At 40.2% G+C, this 18,209-nt stretch overlaps 1 protein-coding gene across 1 annotated transcript in view; it reads left to right on the top strand.

The window, feature by feature from the left end:
* HS6ST3 (heparan sulfate 6-O-sulfotransferase 3) overlaps positions 1-18,209 on the top strand; it is a 308,751-nt gene that overhangs the window by 17,669 nt on the left and 272,873 nt on the right. The window lies entirely within an intron of this gene.

Raw genomic sequence — 18,209 nt, 5'->3', positions numbered from 1 at the left:
CACTGACCACAACTTCTCTTTTCCTAAATTTCTTGAGGAATTAATAATTTAAGTGGGTGTAAACTTAATTATGTCATACTCATGCAAAAATGGCATACACACTTTATTGTGGGACTTCAGACTTCATTTTATTGAAACTTGAAAATGATTATGTTCTCACAAGTTAGTCTTGCTTTAGGTTACGTAATGATTTTGAGGAATACACACCTTGCTGTCATCATGGTGGAAGAATGACTACCAATTCCCAAGGTATTTTACCATAACTATCTATCTCAGCATGGTTATGTGCTTTGCACACCTGGGAAGGATTTGGAATCATTCAGTTAAGTCTCATTAACTTAGTCCAACTTTGTGACTTTAAGAAAGGAAAGAATACTGTTTATTACCTGTTGTGAAAAGTTAAATCACTTGACACTTGTTGCATATGTAGTGAAATAGCTCTCCTGTAATTCTCACGCTGCCTCACGGCAGCAATGCAGCTGTGGCAGAACCCCTGTAAAGTGACTGAGAAGCAGCTTCTTGAAACCTGCTTTGTTGACCAGCTGACTTGATATTAACAGTTTTCTGAGGGGTGTTGAAATTAGATTTACACAAATCTGTGTTTTAAGCTGTTTTGGCGAGGTTCTAGGCAGCAACTGGCAGTACTGACCTGCTGCCAGCACTTCAGTAAAATGGGTGGTGGCTCAGACTTTACTGACTTGTTGATATTAGCAGCAAGATAACCTTTGAATAAGGGGGTATGTATGTTTTAAGAAAATAAGGGACCTACAGTCTCAATTGCATTTGTTTAAAATCTACTGGAATTTTTCCAAATCTGCAATCAGTACTTCAAGATCTACTCACAATAAACATTTTCAATGTTTATTTATGTTCTGACGGCACCAAGACCTGCTGTCCTCTGTCTAGTAGGGAAGTTTCCATAAGTGATGAATGTGGTGAACAGACAGGGAGCTTCCTCCTTTTTCTTGCTTTGGAAAGTAAGCATAATCATAGTCGGTTCGAGTGCTACAAATTTCAGCTGGTTTCTTTCAGTTTGTACTATAGTATTCCAGGTTTTAATTTTTTTTTTCCTTTTTAAACTTTACTTAAATCTGCCATTTTTAAAAGATGGAGCAGTGTTCTCCTAGAATGATATAGCTGCAAGTCCAAGAATTTTTGAAAGTGAATCACTGATGTTTCAGAGGAAGGTTTGCAAGGTACTACTCAAAGATCTTCTTGATTTACAAGAGCAGTAATTATTTTCTTGTTAGAGAAAATTGTAGATGATGTGGTTTGATCTATTTTATAAGTTAGCTATCAGCTGCATATTATGTATTGAATAGAGCAGGAAATAAATCAGTGTTGAGATACAAGCTAATGACACCTTTTCTGTAATTTCAGAGATCATAAAAAGCAAAACAATGAACAGTTTTTAATGCAGAGGGATCTAATGTTTATGGTAACCTACTCTTTTGACCACAAAGAATAGCATTACAGTTTCAAGAGCTAATATTTTTCAGTACAGATGTTTCCAGAGATGAGAAGACATCTTCAGGTTTGCACTGAGGTCAGGAAGATTATTTTGTTCAATATTGAAAGCGAGAGTGAATAGGTATGGCTCTTAAAAATCAGTACTGGTTTGCACAGTTCCCGAAATGTTCAGCCCTTTGGTTTTTAATTACTTGTTTATCCTTCTTTGGCAATCCTAAGGAAGCCAGCTTCATAATGTACATGTGCTTCGATTACTGTAAGTGGCAATTATGCTTTGGATTTGTAGGCTTAAAAGGCGTTAAATGTACTTTGTTTTTACGTGGAATTAATCTGGTATACTTGTGATTGGTGATTGAGAGAGGCAGCAGAATATACTCCAGGGGAAAGCAGAATCAGTCACTTAATAAGACGAGAAACTAAATGATAGATGCACCAAGCAAGAAAGGAAACTGTTGTATAAAACCTAAACCAGACGTGTAATAGCTGGAACAGCCGGTGAGAATAAGACTGTAATTGTTAACTTTTTTTTAAGTAACCTGTTTTTTTTTTCTAAGTGACCAGAAATTGTGGGTTCCTAACTTCAAAGAGGGAGTCCATTTTCAGAGCTGGAGGCAGGAATACCTTAGATAAACATTGTTGAGAGGCTTTTAAAGTCTCTTCATGATAGTCTAATAGCTGATGGTTCTAGTTCTGTTAGGGTACACTAGGCATTGCAGCTGACTGGTAGATGAGATGGAGATGCAGGAGACCCTACAGTATTTAAAAACAAAACTTGGAGGCTGGTGCAGAGATGGTGGAGAGGGTTACCTTAGGGTGCCTGAAATAGAACTGAGTGCATTTAAACTACTGAATCTTATTTGGCGCAAATGTCTTCTAGGGATCGCTGGATTGAGTAAAAGTGAGTTTGCATGCCCAGTTAACACACAGTCCAAGTTCACTTTTGTAATAGTATTAAATATTACAGTAGTATATATTCAGGTAGAGAAATAATTGTACTTCTATTCCATCCCCAAAAGTTTGCCTCCATAAATTTTCTAGGCCTGTATTAATTTCTGTTTCTACAAGGTGTATTTTGTTGATGCCTTGTGATTTCAAGGTCCCACTACACATCCAAAATGCTATTGTAATGTAAATGCAGATAGAAAAATCAAACACTTGAGAACAGAATTCAGAATGTCTTTTGTAGAATCTATAGCTAATTTGATTTTTAATGTTAAAATTGGAATATCTGTTATATATTTTTGCAAAAGTTGAAATATGGCCAGAAAGAAAGAAACTGTCTTAGAGGCAATACTGCGTGTTACAACATTTTTAAATCCATTTTTCTGTTTACAGTGTCTTACTAGCAGAGGCTGCATCTGTCTCTCTGGAGAAACTCAGGCACATTCAGTTTGGTTTTGTACACATGTGTGTGTGTGTATATAAATGTACCTCAGGCAAAATGGCTGTTTTCCTTTAATGCTTGATCATTATGATAGTGTGAATGTTTGCACATATAAATTACTTGGAGTCTAATGAATTCAAACAAGAACTTTAATAAAATTTTTTTTTTTAATAGGGTTGCATCTGAGGATTTTGAAAACTGAAGGATAAAGTGTTGATAAAAGTAGATTGGAATAATACAGTATTTAGTTTTTTGATGTCTCCCACCTGCTTGCATAGTAACACAATAAATGATACAAGGTGATTAAAGAAGTTTCTAAATCAATTGTTAAAATATTTTGATAGTAGAAAAGCAGCAGTGCCAATTATAAGCAAAGACTATATTAAATTAACATCAAACACGTAATAAATCCCGTAATTAAGCTGGTCGGGTGTGTTTTTAATTTGCCCCTTTGTCCCCTTGGCAAAGGGGCAGCACAATACAGCCTCCGGTTGCATAATTACTTGTGCGTTTCTTTCTCCACACAGTCCTACCTCATTCAGTGAAGAGAACAGATGATACTCACTTCTTAAGACATTGGTCAGTATTTTATCTTAGCCTGGTTGTTCAGTGTGAGCCTCAGGCTCTGTTTGCTGTAGACTATTAATTTCTGTGTGGACTTTTCTGTGGTGCTTATTGCTGTAATATTTGAGTAGCTCACAAAAAATACTCAACACCGTTTTGAGGTCAAGGGATAATCTAGACTGCATAAGAATACAGAATTACAGAATCTTGGAATGGTTTGCTTTGGACCTGCAAAGATCATCTAATCTCCCTTACCATGGGCAGGGATTTGTTACATCAGGTTGCTGAAAGCCCCCTCCAGCCTGGCCTTGAACAGGTCAGGGTGAGGAAGTTGACGAGGCCTTCTACAGGCAGCTGAGAGCGGCCTCACAGTCACAGGCCGTGGTCGTCGTGGGGGATTTTAATTTCCCTGATGTTTGCTGGAAGGACCACTCGGCAACCCAGCCGCAGTCCAGGAGGTTCCTCCAGTGTATGGATGATAACTTCCTCCTGCAAATGGTGGATGAGCCGACCAGGAGAGGAGCGCTGCTGGATCTCATCCTCACTAACAAGGAGGATCTGGTTGAAGCAGTAAGGGTTGAGGGCTGCCTTGGTTGCAGCGACCACGAGATGGTGGAGTTCAGGATCTTGTGTGGTAGGACTAGTAGAATACCAAGTAGAATTGCAACCCTGGACTTTAGCAGGGCAAACTTTGGCCTTTTCAAGCAATTGCTAGGGGAAATCCCATGGGCAAGGCTGCTTGAAGGTAAAGGGGCCCAAGATAGTTGGTTGACATTCAAGGATTGCTTTTTCCGTGCTCAAGATTGGAGCATCCCGACACGTAGGAAGTCAAGGAAGAGGGCCAAGAGACCTGTGTGGCTAAATAGGGAATTGCTGGGTATGCTCAAGTGGAAGAGGAGAGTTTACAGGTCATGGAAGGAGGGGCTGGCCACTTGGGAGGAATATAAGGCTGCTGCTAGAGGATGTAGGAAGGCAGCTAGGAGGACTAAGGCCTCCTTAGAATTAAACCTGGCGAGAAGGGTCAAGGACAGCAAAAAGAGCTTTTTCAAATACATGGCAGACAAAACTAACACCAGAGGCAATGTAGGCCCACTGATGAACGGAATGGGTGCCCTGGTGACAGAAGATACAGAGATGGCAGAGTTACTGAATGCCTTCTTTGTCTCTGTCTACTCTGCTGCAGGCGGTCCTGAAGAGCCCTGTACCCCTGAGACCTTAGATGAAGTCAGGTCGACGGAGCGGTTTGCCTTAGTCAATGAGGAATGGGTTAGAGATCAGTTGAGCAATCTGGACATCCATAAATCCATGGGTCCAGATGGGATGCACCTGTGGGTGCTGAGGGAACTGGCGGAAGTCATTGCTAGACCACTCTCCATCATCCTTACCAAGTCTTGGGAAACGGGAGAGGTGCCCGAGGACTGGAGGAAAGCAAATGTCACTCCAGTCTTCAGAAAGGGCAAGAAGGAGGACCCGGGTAACTATAGACCGGTCAGCCTCACCTCCATCCCTGGGAAAGTGATGGAACACCTTATCCTTGGTGCCATCTTAAGGCATATCAAGGATAAGAGGGTTATGAGGGGCAGTCAACATGGCTTCACCAGGGGGAAATCATGTTTGACCAATCTCTTAGCCTTTTATGAGGAAATAACACGGTGGATGGATGATGGCAGAGCGGTGGATGTGGTCTACCTTGACTTCAGCAAAGCATTTGACACAGTCTCCCACAGCATCCTCACAGCTAAATTGAGGAAGTGTGGACTGGATGATCAGGTAGTGAGGTGGACTGCGAACTGGCTGAAGGAGAGAAGCCAGAGAGTTGTAGTCTATGGGGCAGAGTCTAGTTGGAGGCCTGTAACTAGTGGAGTGCCTCAAGGGTCAGTACTGGGACCAGTATTATTTAATATATTCATCAATGATTTAGATGAGGGAATTGAGTGTACTGTCAGCAAGTTTGCTGATGACACTAAGCTGGGAGGAGTGGCTGACACGCCAGAAGGCTGTGCTGCCATCCAGCGAGACCTGGACAGGCTGGAGAGTTGGGCAGGGAATAACTTGATGAAATATAACAAGGGAAAGTGTAGAGTCCTGCATCTGGGCAGGAACAACCCCAGGTTCCAGTACAGGTTGGGAAACGACCTGTTAGAGAGCAGTGTAGGGGAGAGGGACCTGGGGGTCCTAGTGGACGACAGGATGACCATGAGCCAACACTGTGCCCTTGTGGCTAAGAAGGCCAATGGCATCCTGGGGTGTATTAGAAGGGGTGGTTAGTAGGTCGAGAGAGGTCCTCCTTCCCCTCTGCTGTGCCCTGGTGAGACCCCATCTGGAATATTGTGTCCAGTTCTGGGCCCCTCAGTTCAAGAAGGACAGGGACCTGCTGGAGAGAGTCCAGCGCAGGGCAACAAAGATGATTAAGGGAGTGGAACATCTCCCTTATGAGGAAAGACTGAGGGAGCTGGGTCTCTATAGCTTGGAGAAGAGGAGACTGAGGGGTGACCTTATAAGTGTCTATAAATATATAAAGGGGGAGTGTCACGGGGATGGAGCCAGGCTCTACTCAGTGGCAAACAATGATAGGACAAGGGGTAATGGGTACAAATTGGAACACAAGAGGTTCCACTTAAACTTGAGAAGAAACCTCTTCTCAGTGAGGGTGACGGAACACTGGAACAGGCTGCCCAGGGAGGTTGTGGAGTCTCCTTCCCTGGAGACATTCAAAACCCGCCTGGACACATTCCTGTGTAACATTATCTAGGTGTTCCTGCTCCGGCAGGGGGATTGGACTAGATGATCTTTTGAGGTCCCTTCCAATCTCTAGCATACTGTGATACTGTGATTTCTAGTGATGGGGCATCCACAGCTTCTCTGGGCAGCCTGTTCTCCTGTGACACTTGTGGTGTCTCACCACCTGTATTTCTTCATATCGAGTCTAAATCCACACTCTTTTAGTTTAAAACCGTTACCCCTTGTTCTGTCACTACAGTGTTACCGTAACTGGTAAAAAGCCTCTCCATATTTCTCATGAGCCTCCTTCTAAGGGAGCTGGGTCTTCCCTGAGCCTTTTCTTCAGGCTGAACAATCCTAACTCTCTCTTTCTTCATAGGAGAGGTGCTCCAGCCTTCTGACCATTTTCATGGCCCTCCTCTAAATGAGCTCTAATAGATCCATGTCTTGTGCTGGAGAATGGAGATCCCAGAACTGCACACAGTACTCCAGGTGGGGTCTCATGAGAGCAGAGCAGAGGGGGAGAATCACCTCCCTCGATCTGCTGGCAGTGTTTCTTCTTATGCAGCCCAGGCTTTCTGGGTTTTAGGTGCACATTACTAGGTCATGCACAACTTTTCATCTACCATTATCCTCAAGTCCTCTACAAGGCTTCTCTCAATTCAATATGAAAGCTTTAAAGGAAAAATATTATGTTTTAGTGTTTGACCCTTTAGTTTGCAGCTTCTGGCCTAGGTTGGTGCAGAATACGGTTTTGTTATAGCCAGTTGGAGACCTCCCAAACCTGTCACAGCATCTGCCTTTTTAAGACGCTGGTTTTGATTGCCTCTGTCCTTGCTGACTTGCAGGAAAAGATTTAGTCTTGCCCGAAGAAGACTCCAGTTAAACCAGAGATAAAAGAAGAAAAGGTGGGTAAGAAAAAGAGGCAAGAGGAGTAAAAAAGCGCATCATATCCTGTGTTCAGGACCTCTGGCGCTGTTCAACTCTGACTTATCCCTAGGCCGGGTCTTTCCTAATCAGTGACCAAGGCAAGGGCTCTCTGAAGATTACAGAGGATGTTCATACAGTGTGGGTGCACAGGTAGTCAGATCTAGGTGTATACAAGAAAACTTATTGGCAGAACTCAGATATTAGAAGCCTTAATAAAATGTCTCACTAATTTTGCATTTAAACAAACTTCCTTTGTCCTAGTCAGATCCTAGTGATCCTAGGCCAGTCACTTATTCCAGCATGCAGCTGGTTAAAAGCTGTTGTGAGTACAATGTATGAACTAGCTTCAACCTCTGGAGCAGCAATTACAGTAGAAAAGATGTATCCAAGAATTATCTGTTGACATTGCCCTTTGGTATCAGTAGGGTGAAAAACCCTACCGATAGGGTTGATTGACCCTATGACAGGTCAAGTTCAGTGACATTATGGTTGAGACAGAAGAATAGTTGGTCATAAATCCAGAGCTTTGAGTAGTGCAACTTCTGTTTCTCTAGTAGTGGGTGGTGGCTTGTAGGCAGTGCTCTCAATGTGGGGAGCGGACAAGGAAACCACCAAAAAAACCCCCAAAACTTTGTTTTAATTGAAAATATCTGAAGATGCTGTTAAATTCTATATCCCTTAGAGGACTGTTAGCATGTTTGCATGAGTTTGCCTTGAGATTAGAAAAAGGCAAATTCCTGATACCCAACTCATCTTCTGTGAAAGTTCCAATTTCATAGCTTAAGGATTTCAAGTTTGTAAGTACAGACAGTTTTATTTTATTTTATTTTATATTTTTAATTAATATTTCACTTTGGGGAAGAAAACCACAACCAACCTGATTTCACAGATCTTTTTTCCCAACACTATTTCCTCTGCATCTGTGTCTCATTTTGTTGGTCTGCTGTTCTTCCTCAAAATATCCCCTAAGCCTCATACGGGCAGTAAGCAAGACAAATTTTAGCCCTATTGGTGAAAGCTTGACAAAGCTTATTAGCAGATGATAATGGGGTATGATAGGAGTCATTTAGCCATACTGTTTAACCTGGTTTTCCTCTAATAATAAGTTACTGAGAAAAATCCAGTGGTTTAGGGAAATTTGTATTTAAGATGTTTGGGTGCAAATTAATAGTCTGGAGTTAAAAGCGATTCCTATTAATGTTTCATTGCTAAATCAGAAGTATGAATCTATTTTTCTAGACTTCATTTGTTGGATAATCCTTGCCAGGTTTTGTTAGATAGTATTAAAAATACAGCCATTATTTAAGGCAGTGAAAAATAATCAATGTTGGGACAAATGAGTAACCACTGCAAATGGATACTGTAGTAAATATCTCAGCTGTGTCTTGCATGAAAGACCTTTCTGTGTATATTATAACCTTAGTGATAGGTTTATCTCTAGTTGGGATGCTCTTCTCAAGGTAGCTTTGGACCAGAATTAAACAGTTCTTCCAAGACCTGGTAGGAAGTTCCATGTTTGTGCCTTATAAGCAACTGAAGCAAGTTGCATGAAAAAGTTAAATGAAAATTCTGTGCATCTTCACCTTATCTCATGAGTACCTAGAAAACATGCAAAAGAGAAGTGGTCTTCTGCCTTACGTGGTCTGAAGAGTCAGAAAAATGTTTCTTACATGTGTTCTTACAAATGTTTCTTACATATGTGAAGCTATTAAATGTGTAGTTTTTTTAATAGGCCAATTTAGCAGTTTAAAATTAATTTTCGTGGTGGTTCTTTGCTTCCAAATACTGGATTGAGCTGTTTTCTCCAGGTCAGAGTTGAATGTAGTAAGTCATTGTCTTGTTCAAATTATTATTTCAAAATTTTATTTATCTGTTAAATTACCTCCCTCTTCCCCGTATCATGTTACATAGCAGTTAGCTCTCTTGCCACTCTTCATGTTTTACCCGCTTGTTGCCTGTTGTGAAGCAAAAGGCATATGTATGCTGTTTGTTAGAGTGAAGTGTTTCTACACCCTTTTTCAAAGCTAGAAGGTATGCCTCTTTTGAGGGCTTGGTTGTGCTTGAAAAATAATATCTTGTCATATTTAATTCATAGAAAAATCATCTCAGCTCTTTTACATTTAAAAGACTAATATTTTTCAGGTTTGTAGTTCACCAGCAAGAATGTTTTCTTTTTGGCAGGTCCTGAGAAATTCTTGTCTTTGTTTGTTAGGAGTTGCATGAATAACAGCATGCAGTTTATTTCTTGTCTGTTAGAAATGTTATTAGTAATCACTTACAACATCAAATCATCTTGTATTTATAACATTTTATTATTCCTATGAGAGTATCATCATGAAGTTATTATGGAAAGGCTTATCATTAGATAAAAGCATTTTCAAATGTGTATTGCAGAAAATACTTCAAATGGCATTGCAACTCTTCAAGAAGGAAGCAAGCTTTCTATCTCCACAAGTAAATCTGTCAGGGAAGTAACCCTTCGCTGCTTTAAAACAAATTCTCCAGCTGTAAAGTTCCCTGGAGTTTGCGTGGAGATTTCAATGTAATTTAGAAAGGAAAAAGCACCTATTTCTGTATTCACACTATGCTTTCTGTGGCTTTGAAAATTACTTTCCTTAGCGCAGTGAGAAAAAGCAAAGGAGTAACTTAGTTATGTATCGAAGGCTGTGCAGCTTTTGAAACCAGTCTCTAAAAGTGGCTAGACCAAGTCATGGGAAGAAAACTTATCCAGAGCTAAACACAGGTGCCAAAAGTGCTTGAGGCATTTCTGTGGTAGAACCACAGTTTTCAGGGGAGGTACTATTATCCACAACCTGCATTTACACTGTTTTCTCATGCACCTACGTAGCCCAAGCTGTATCTCCAGTTATTGAATCTCCAGTAAGACCAGCTATTCTCCTATTATCACTGTTGTTTTGAAATTTTAATTTAAATTAAATTTAAATGTGTAAAACAACCTTTGAGAGGGACTTCAGTTGCATAAAATGCATGGGAAGGCAATTTGACCAAATAATTTTTCAACTTTGTAAGGTCGGTTTTCAAAGTGTACTTGCAAAGGAGAAATTCTGGTAAATCTTTTGCCTTTACTACATTTTAGACACTGTTATGAATTAAAACAACAGGAGCTGATTGTAATAACAGTCATCTTTGTATCACTACTGAAGTCCATTCCTGAAGTAATATCACTGAATGGAATTGTTTGTTTTTTGTGTTTTTTTTTTGTTTGTTTGCTTTTTTTTTCTAAAACTGCCTCAGTGGGAAGTGAATTGACTCAGTGAGACTTAATTTGGAACAGTTTAATAGTTAAGAAATGCGGTTGGAATTAAGGCTAAGATGGCATTCCAACTGTTCTGTCTATCTGTTTTATCTATTTATATATATATGTATTTCTGTCTCTTGAGTATCCATCCTGCTGAAAGCTGAAACAAAATTTGAGCTAGTGTTATTTTGAATGCTTTTGCTTCAGTATAATATTAATCAAAATACCTTGGCTACTTTTTAGCTGTTATGGTGCAGAAAGCAAATTCTGCTTGCCAGTGTTCTGAACGGATGGGCAGTGCCTTTTCCAGCACCTTAAAGCAGATAAAAGTCACTGAAACTATGTAACGGTGGTCCTTCAATGAGTCCATCGTTAAAAATGTTCCCCAAAGTTTTAAGTAATCTGTGTACACTGTAACAAAGGGAGAAAGAAGCCATGAAGTTGTGAATAGATGTAAGCTGCATACTGTCTCTTACTGTAAAATTTTGATTTTCATTTTCGGTATACGAATGCTTAAGCATTTATGAACAAGCAGCCATACTTGGAAATTTTGTCTGTTTTACACAATATAGTTTTCTTATATTTGTTCATTCTGTGATTTGCTTTTTAAGATCTTACCATGTGGGTGTTTCTTCATATCACTGAATGATCTTGGGCTCTGAGCAAGCTGATCTAGTAAAAGATGTATGTGCTCTTGGCAGGGGTGTTGGACTAGATTATCTTCAAAGGTCCTTTCCAGCCCTAACCATTCTGTGGTCTAGGCTGGGAGTATCCTCTCTGTAGATTGTAGATTAAGAACCCCTCCCCAAACAAATGAACCAAAACTCCTCTTTACCTAATTGATGACAAATAAAAAAACGCCACTTAATGCCCCCAAACAATAAAGTATTTCTGCATGTTAATTTCAGCATTACTCTCTTAAGCTAGAGTGAGCGGTGGAAGAAGTACATTTTAGAAAATCAAAGATTTCTTGGAATTGGATAATAAGGATTCCTCATGTAAGAAAGCTACCATCCTGAACAGCAGAACAGTAAAGCTTGTTTTTTGTGATAGGATGTATTAATATCTGTGCTGAGTCTGCCATGGATAACTTCTGAAAAAAAAATATGTGCCATTAAGAAATGTTTAGTGGGAAGATTATTGAAATGTATCGGGCTTTTATTTGAAGGATATCATAGATTAATTTTATGTGAAAGCATATGGAGACTAAGATTAATCAAAGCCCTTCATGCCCACAGCAGTTTATTGTGTAGTTGACATCTTTCAAACTACTGCCTAGTTAATACTTTAGTTCTACAAGATCCTTGCAATATTAAGGATGCTGTTACAGGAATCACTGAGGACATCTCATTGTTTGACCTCTTCTGTAATAAAATACCCATCACAGGAGACTCTTTTCTAGTTTTATCCAGCAGTGTTTTCATATATCGGGATACTAGATCAAATAGAACTAATGGAATAGTATAGTTTTATTGTGTTTGCTTCTAGCTGTAAGAGATTTTGGTAGACTGGTTCCCTAGTACACCAAATGTCAGTGTAACTGTACCTATTAATTCCCTTCTCGTTTGTGGTAGCCTCTAGTGGTGATAGAGTGCGCAGGAAAAACATTCAGAGTATCCTTAGCAGATGTTCAAGGCACTGGTGATGTGAAAAGGGAAAGGCAGCACTTTGTTCCTTTGTTCAAACTTAGTCATATAACTGGGAGGGAACAACTTGCTTCATGGCAGTATGAAGAGTTTGAATAACTAGTGTCTGGTTGCAGGACCAGTATAACTGTTTAATTACTATGCAATTATAGTTGTTTTTGATGACTGTAGGAGGAAAAAGTTACTCCACTGAGGCAAAACTCCTGTAAAAACTTATTTGCACTTGCAAGTGTTTCATTTGCTTTCCCAGCTCAGTGCGTTTTTTGCCTTTCCTGAGACCTTTTAAGTTTTAGGTAAAAACTTAAGCTGTGTTCTACTCCCTAACCCCTGCTGAGCTAATGCAGACACTATCTTATCTATTTCTCTGACAGAAAGGTTTGTAGTCCCACATCTGGATCATCCTTGTGCGAATTAAATATACTGTCAATGCAGAAAAAAATAAGATTGTTTCCTTGCACACATGCAAATCTCAGAATGGCAGGTGATACAAAAAGAAAGGAGCGTTTAGGGACTGTGGTAGTAGGACAAGGGGCAACAGGTTCAAGCTTAAACAGAGGAGATTTAGGTTAGATATAAGGAGGGTGGTGAGGCACTGGAATATGTTGCCTAAGGAACTTGGGGCTGCTCCATCCCAAGGCCAGGTTGGATGGGGCTTTGAGCAACCTGGTCTAGTGGAAGGTGTCTCTGCCTATGGCAGTGGGGCTGGAACTGGATGATCTTAAGGTCCTTTATAACTCAATCATTCTATGATTCTGTAGGCAGTGTTGGTCATACAGCTTCTGTACAAACCAGGCCTGGTATGGCTTACTTGGTCCAAAATGGTGCATCTGAATCCAAGTGAGAAATCTGTATAAACGCTAGCTTGTATTTTCTGTGCTCCTCAGTGAGCAGCATCACTGACATTTATTTTCTCCATAATGTTTTTCTGTGCCTAGTATGCAAAATCCACTAAGCCTGATTTATGTAGGCTTTGTATTATACATGGATTTGCTTTATCTAGGTTCTGTCTCCTCTTCCCAGTGTGGGAAGCTGGCTGTCTGTGCATGTGGCTTCTGAACAGCTAGATGCCTTCACTTCCACTGTATCTTTAGCTGTTCACAGCTGTTTCTGGAAATGTGGCCTTGCAAAGGAAAGGTCCTTTATTTTTAAAATTAAGGAAGCTGATGAGGGGTTGTTTTAAGACTAGGTACGTGTTACAAGTTGTCTTCCTATTTTATCTTTAAAAAGTGATCGTGTTGTGGTGAAGTACATTATTGTACCTTTGTTAGCGTAAGAACTGACACATAACCACCAGAATGGTTATATGAGGTGCTTTATTGCAACGCTGGGAAACCAGGGGCACGCACCGAAATCTGGCTTCGACCCCATCACATTGCGTTCGCAATTTCTACACTAAAAATTTTGCAACTAATACATATTCAGCACAGATTGCATCATTGACTAATACATATGCATCAAGGATTACTTCATTAGTCCATTACGACATGACTCTATGACATCAGCCTCTTCTGCTCTTGCGCAGCCCCCTCTGGTGGTCGTCCCGATGAAGTAAGGAGTCTTCCTCAGATGAAGTAAGGAGTCTTCCTCCCCTTATTCTTTTCACCTTTCTGTTCTTTGGACAGGCCCCAACCATTATGTGGACGCCAGCGTTCTCACTTCCTCACTTGGCTTGTCCTTTCATGTTGCAGTGATTTCACAAAGCTACCAATATTGCAGAGATGAAATTTTCTGCTGCTTAAGATACATGGTTTCCATTTCTAGACAAAGCTTCCTTGTAAGCAATACAAAAATTACGAATGTCTGTATTATCAAGACACACAGTTAGACAAAGCTTCCTTGTTCTAAACCACAAGGTCTTAGGCCAGACGTCCTGTGTCCTTCTTGTTATGTTAGTCTCTACTGCTGAGGCTACCATTGTGGTGTTTGGTTATAAAGTAACTAAGATACAGAACAGCAAAGTTACAACATTCTTCTAATATACAGAAGTCTACTATTGATTCGAAAACTTTTCAAATATAGCCATTTCTGTTGTTCTATATAATTATTTTAATGTAAAATTTCACTCTTTTTCTAACACCTTTACTCTCTCAGAGGAGACCTTGTAGGTGTTCAAATAGGTGGTAGTCCTGTTAGCTGCTTCAAAATGGGTGTGAAACTACAGCAGAAGACTTCAAGCAAGGATAAGCTGGCGTTCTTGAAAAGAAGTCTTGTGCTCTTCTCCTTCATCTCAGTTACTGTGCCAGTGCTTGTTTTAATTTCCCTGCCTCCTCCAACTTCCCAAAGCTTATGTAGCTGTGAATTGAATTGGTTCAGAGCTCTGTTCCAATTAAAATTAGCTATATTTATGTTCCTGCAGCTGTGTATAAGAGAAGGAAGACTCTGTGAGGATAACAACTGGGGCTAGAAGGGCTGAGACTTGCTGCTTCTGCCAGCTTGATTAGCGCTTTTGGATACAATCAATCAGTTGAGCTTAGTAGCTGTAGAAATATCCTATGCAGTTGCAGCTTTAGATCACACTCAGATCAAATTTGATATGAAATTGTTCTCTGTCACGTTTTGCCATCGCAATCTGCAGTTAGGATTCAGCAGCTTCCACAGGTGACATTTTCAAGCAGGGAAGAAACATGCATATGGAAATATCAGGCATACAGTCCTAAGGCGTCAAAAAGCATTAGAGAAATCTCCCATCCTTGAAAATTCCTGACTAATCTCTTCCTTCACCATGAAGGAATAGACTCAAAATACCAAGGGGAAAAAAAAAAGGCTATACTACTTTACCCCGAGGCATATAAAGGCTGGGGTGTTTTTGGAGCATTCTGTTCAGTGGGTGGTATTGTAAATCAACTTTGGTACTGAAAAAATATCTGATTTACTGGATACCAAAAGATTTTTGCTGTCCCTTCTCTGCTGTGTCTGTCCTGGCCCCCCACTCTCTCCTCCATTTTTTTTTATGCCTCTGTCTTGCTATTGTCTTTTTTTTTCTGGTTTTATGTGTCATGTTACCTTTATTTCCTATTTTAGCCCTGTTTTTCTTCCTTGCTTTTAAGTAAGAGGTGCTTTCTTCATTTTGTTCTCCATACAGTGTTGAGCTCATATTCTTGCTTGTTCTTCTTGTCCCTTTTTTGCTCCTGCCTGGGCAATTGTTAGCAAGTATATTTTGTGTCTTCCACCTCTTCATCAGCTCTTCTAGAAAACTTGTGATTTTCTGTGTTTTTTGTTACTGCCTGCAGAGCTTTGATGATGGAAGATGCTTCTACATTGTTTTGCACAGATGTTCTGTTGTTGCTATGTACATTAATTATATTTTCCATCCCTGGCAGTGTTCAAGGCCAGGCTGGACTAGGCTTTGAGCAACCTGGTGTAGTACAGAGGTGTTCCTGCCCATGGCAGGTGGGTTGGAACTTTATGATCTTAAGGTTCTTTCCAGTCAATGATTCCATGATTTGAAGATTGCTTTCTCAGTGAAAAGATTACCAGGATGCATATGAAGCGGTCAGGTGTGCTGAGCCATGGGCATGGGACTCAGAGGTGGGCTCAGGGGGCATGCAGCACCACTTCAGCCCCATGGGTGCTAGTGAAGTGAATGGCCAACCTTTCAGGTGGGCTTTTAGGGAAGGTGGTTCAGGTTGGAGGGTGTTGGGGAGGCCTATGCCCTGGAGCTACCAGTAATTCAAGCAGGGATTTGGGGGCAGCTGGGGAGGTCGGTTGTAGGGTGGTTGTAGCTCTTGGGTGGTCAGGGAGGTCTCAAGGGTGATGAGGTAGGGGTGCAAGAGTTAAGGGGCCTCTGGGGCAGCAGCATAGTGCTGGGTCAGCCTCAGCCCTGGTGCTGCCTACTGGTGTGATAACCTTGTCCAGGACTAGCTGTGGTGTGAGGAATGCCTTCCCATGGGCAAAGAGTGGGGTTGCAACATGGGGCCTCAGGAACCTGCTCAGCAGCTAGCGAGGCATGTGAGGTGTTGTGGCTGGGGACTAGGAAATTTAGGTTTGTTGGGTTTTTTCAACCGCATGGGTGGTCAAAGTACTGGGTAGGGATGTCATATGTAATGGTGGAGGCTGTGCTTGTTCACGAGTGGAGTGCTATCAGATCAGACTGCTTCTGGACAGGTTTTTGGATTTAGGTGACCTGCAGAGGTCCTGTCCAACCAAAATTATTTTGTAATTTGTTGATGTCCAAAGCAGATGTGCTGGATAGCTTATATATATATTTTTTTTTGTTTTTATAATTTAAGGGCTTTCTGAAGTCACATATGCAGCTTTGTTTGTAGATGCTTGCAAATTTTCATTTCTGGCAAAGTGCACACTAGCACAGAAAAGAACATGCAGAAAAACGAGATTTGCCATCCTGGGTGAAATCCTCTGGTCTGTCTAGATGGCAGCTAGCTAACTGTATTAACTGCCAGACCTTTAAAAGAAAAAAAAACACCAAAACAACCCAACAGTAAAAAGAGGAAAGAACCCAACCCATCCCAGAGGACTCTGTAGGATCAGTATGGAATATGATTATGCACTCCCTCAATTCTGTTTTTCTGGAAGCAGTTGAGCACCTATATTTCATTAACTGTAAGTCCATTAGTGTCAGTCTGTTCTGAGTTTTGACATTGACCAACTTTGGCAATCCTTGCTGAACTCTTATACAGCATGTAATGGTTTTTACTGTTTGCGACTTATTTTGTTGACTTTTTATTGGCTTATTTTACTGACTGCCCTCTTCTGCATGGGTAACAGATGTCTATTAGTAATTCACATACATACCACAGAGGCTTGCAACTTTTTAATAAGGTAAGAGATTGTTCTTGTTGGCTCTTACTCCTCTCTTATGGAAACCATTCTAATTCTTTTCTGCCTCTCTGTATTAGATCTGTTGTGTGGCATGTCTTTGAGTTCACTCTGATATCAGAGATTTACTGTGTGTGGTAGTATAAAGGAGGCCACACCGACAAACTGTGTAGTGGTGTATGTGCATTCCCTGTTGTTCCCCAGTCCTTTATTTTTGTTTGCTTAGATCAGGCTTTAAACTGCAACTGCACTTCCAGTTTCATTGAGCCATTCACATGGCAACTGAAGTCCCTTTTCTTGCTTGATAACTGTGAATTTATAATCTTTAATAGGCTATAAAAAGCTTAAGTTTTCACTCCAAGGAGCCTTCAGTACTGTCAGAAAGAATTAGGGAGTAGGAATGTCTTGCCCATTTCAATGTCATTTGTCTTGATAGTTGCTTTTTGGAGATAGCTAAGATGCATATGAATTCTGGTATAGTGTGCACATACTTGTATTTTCATAATTCATTTCTAGACAGTGACTCTCCTAAATACATTGCTATGAGTTTATTATTGACTTCCATTGTATGCCCTGTGTATAGGATAAGTAATCCAAATTCAAGAAAGAGGAAGCATGAAACTTACAACAAAACAGAGATCTGCATCTGATAATGAAAAAAAATATGTCATAAAACCTAAAAATCCTGAAGTTGTTTGAGTTTTAATTCAGTAAAGTTGTTACTTAGAATCTAGAATTTCTCTCCCTCCCACATGTATTCCTTGTTCCTTTTCAGATATGCAAATCATTGTAGGGGGTGGTAGGGAGGATCAGAAGCGACAGGAACATAAGTTTGCGCATCCATATGTGGTAATAAGAAACCACAGACTTATTTTATCAAAGTGACTCTGAACTTACTTTGTATTCAGTAGTCTTGAACATTCATCTCTTGAGTTTTGTCTAGGGATTTTGCTTGTCTTAAGTAGGATTTTGGGTACCAGAAATAGAATACAGTATTTATTTTAAAAAAGAGCAAAAATAATGAATCCAATCCAGTATTGGCCATGAAGGGAAGAGCCATGATATGATAATTCTAGTGCCTTATTTTAGATGTCTGGTTCCACTTTTTTTCCCACTTACTTATCTAAAGATGTTTGGAAATGTTGTTCCTCAAAATCCATATCCTGGAAGAGTAAGGCGAAGTATTTGTCAGGGGTTCAGTAAAGATTATTTACAAACAGCTGACAAGAACCAGCCAGGAAGGGACATAATATTGCTGCTTCCTTTTAGTTGATGCAAGTAAAATGATGTTCAGATGTTCCTTTTGATGTTTGAAAATGTCTGCACATGGTTTGTTTTTTCTGGAAGTCTGTTTTTATGTTAAATGTATTTCCTAATATTTGGAGTTATTCCACTATTCTGAAAGTCTAATTTATTCAATTGCATGCCCATTAGGTCCTGGGTTGTATGTGTACCTTAA

Source organism: Pezoporus wallicus, unplaced genomic scaffold (assembly GCF_028554395.1).
Source record: "Pezoporus wallicus isolate ANWC-B61680 ecotype Strahan unplaced genomic scaffold, APGP_CSIRO_Pwel_v1 contig_6944, whole genome shotgun sequence".
Taxonomy (NCBI): Eukaryota; Metazoa; Chordata; class Aves; order Psittaciformes; family Psittacidae; genus Pezoporus; species Pezoporus wallicus.
Note: the sequence above shows the minus strand (reverse complement) of the source record. Positions and strands in the feature narration are given on the sequence as shown.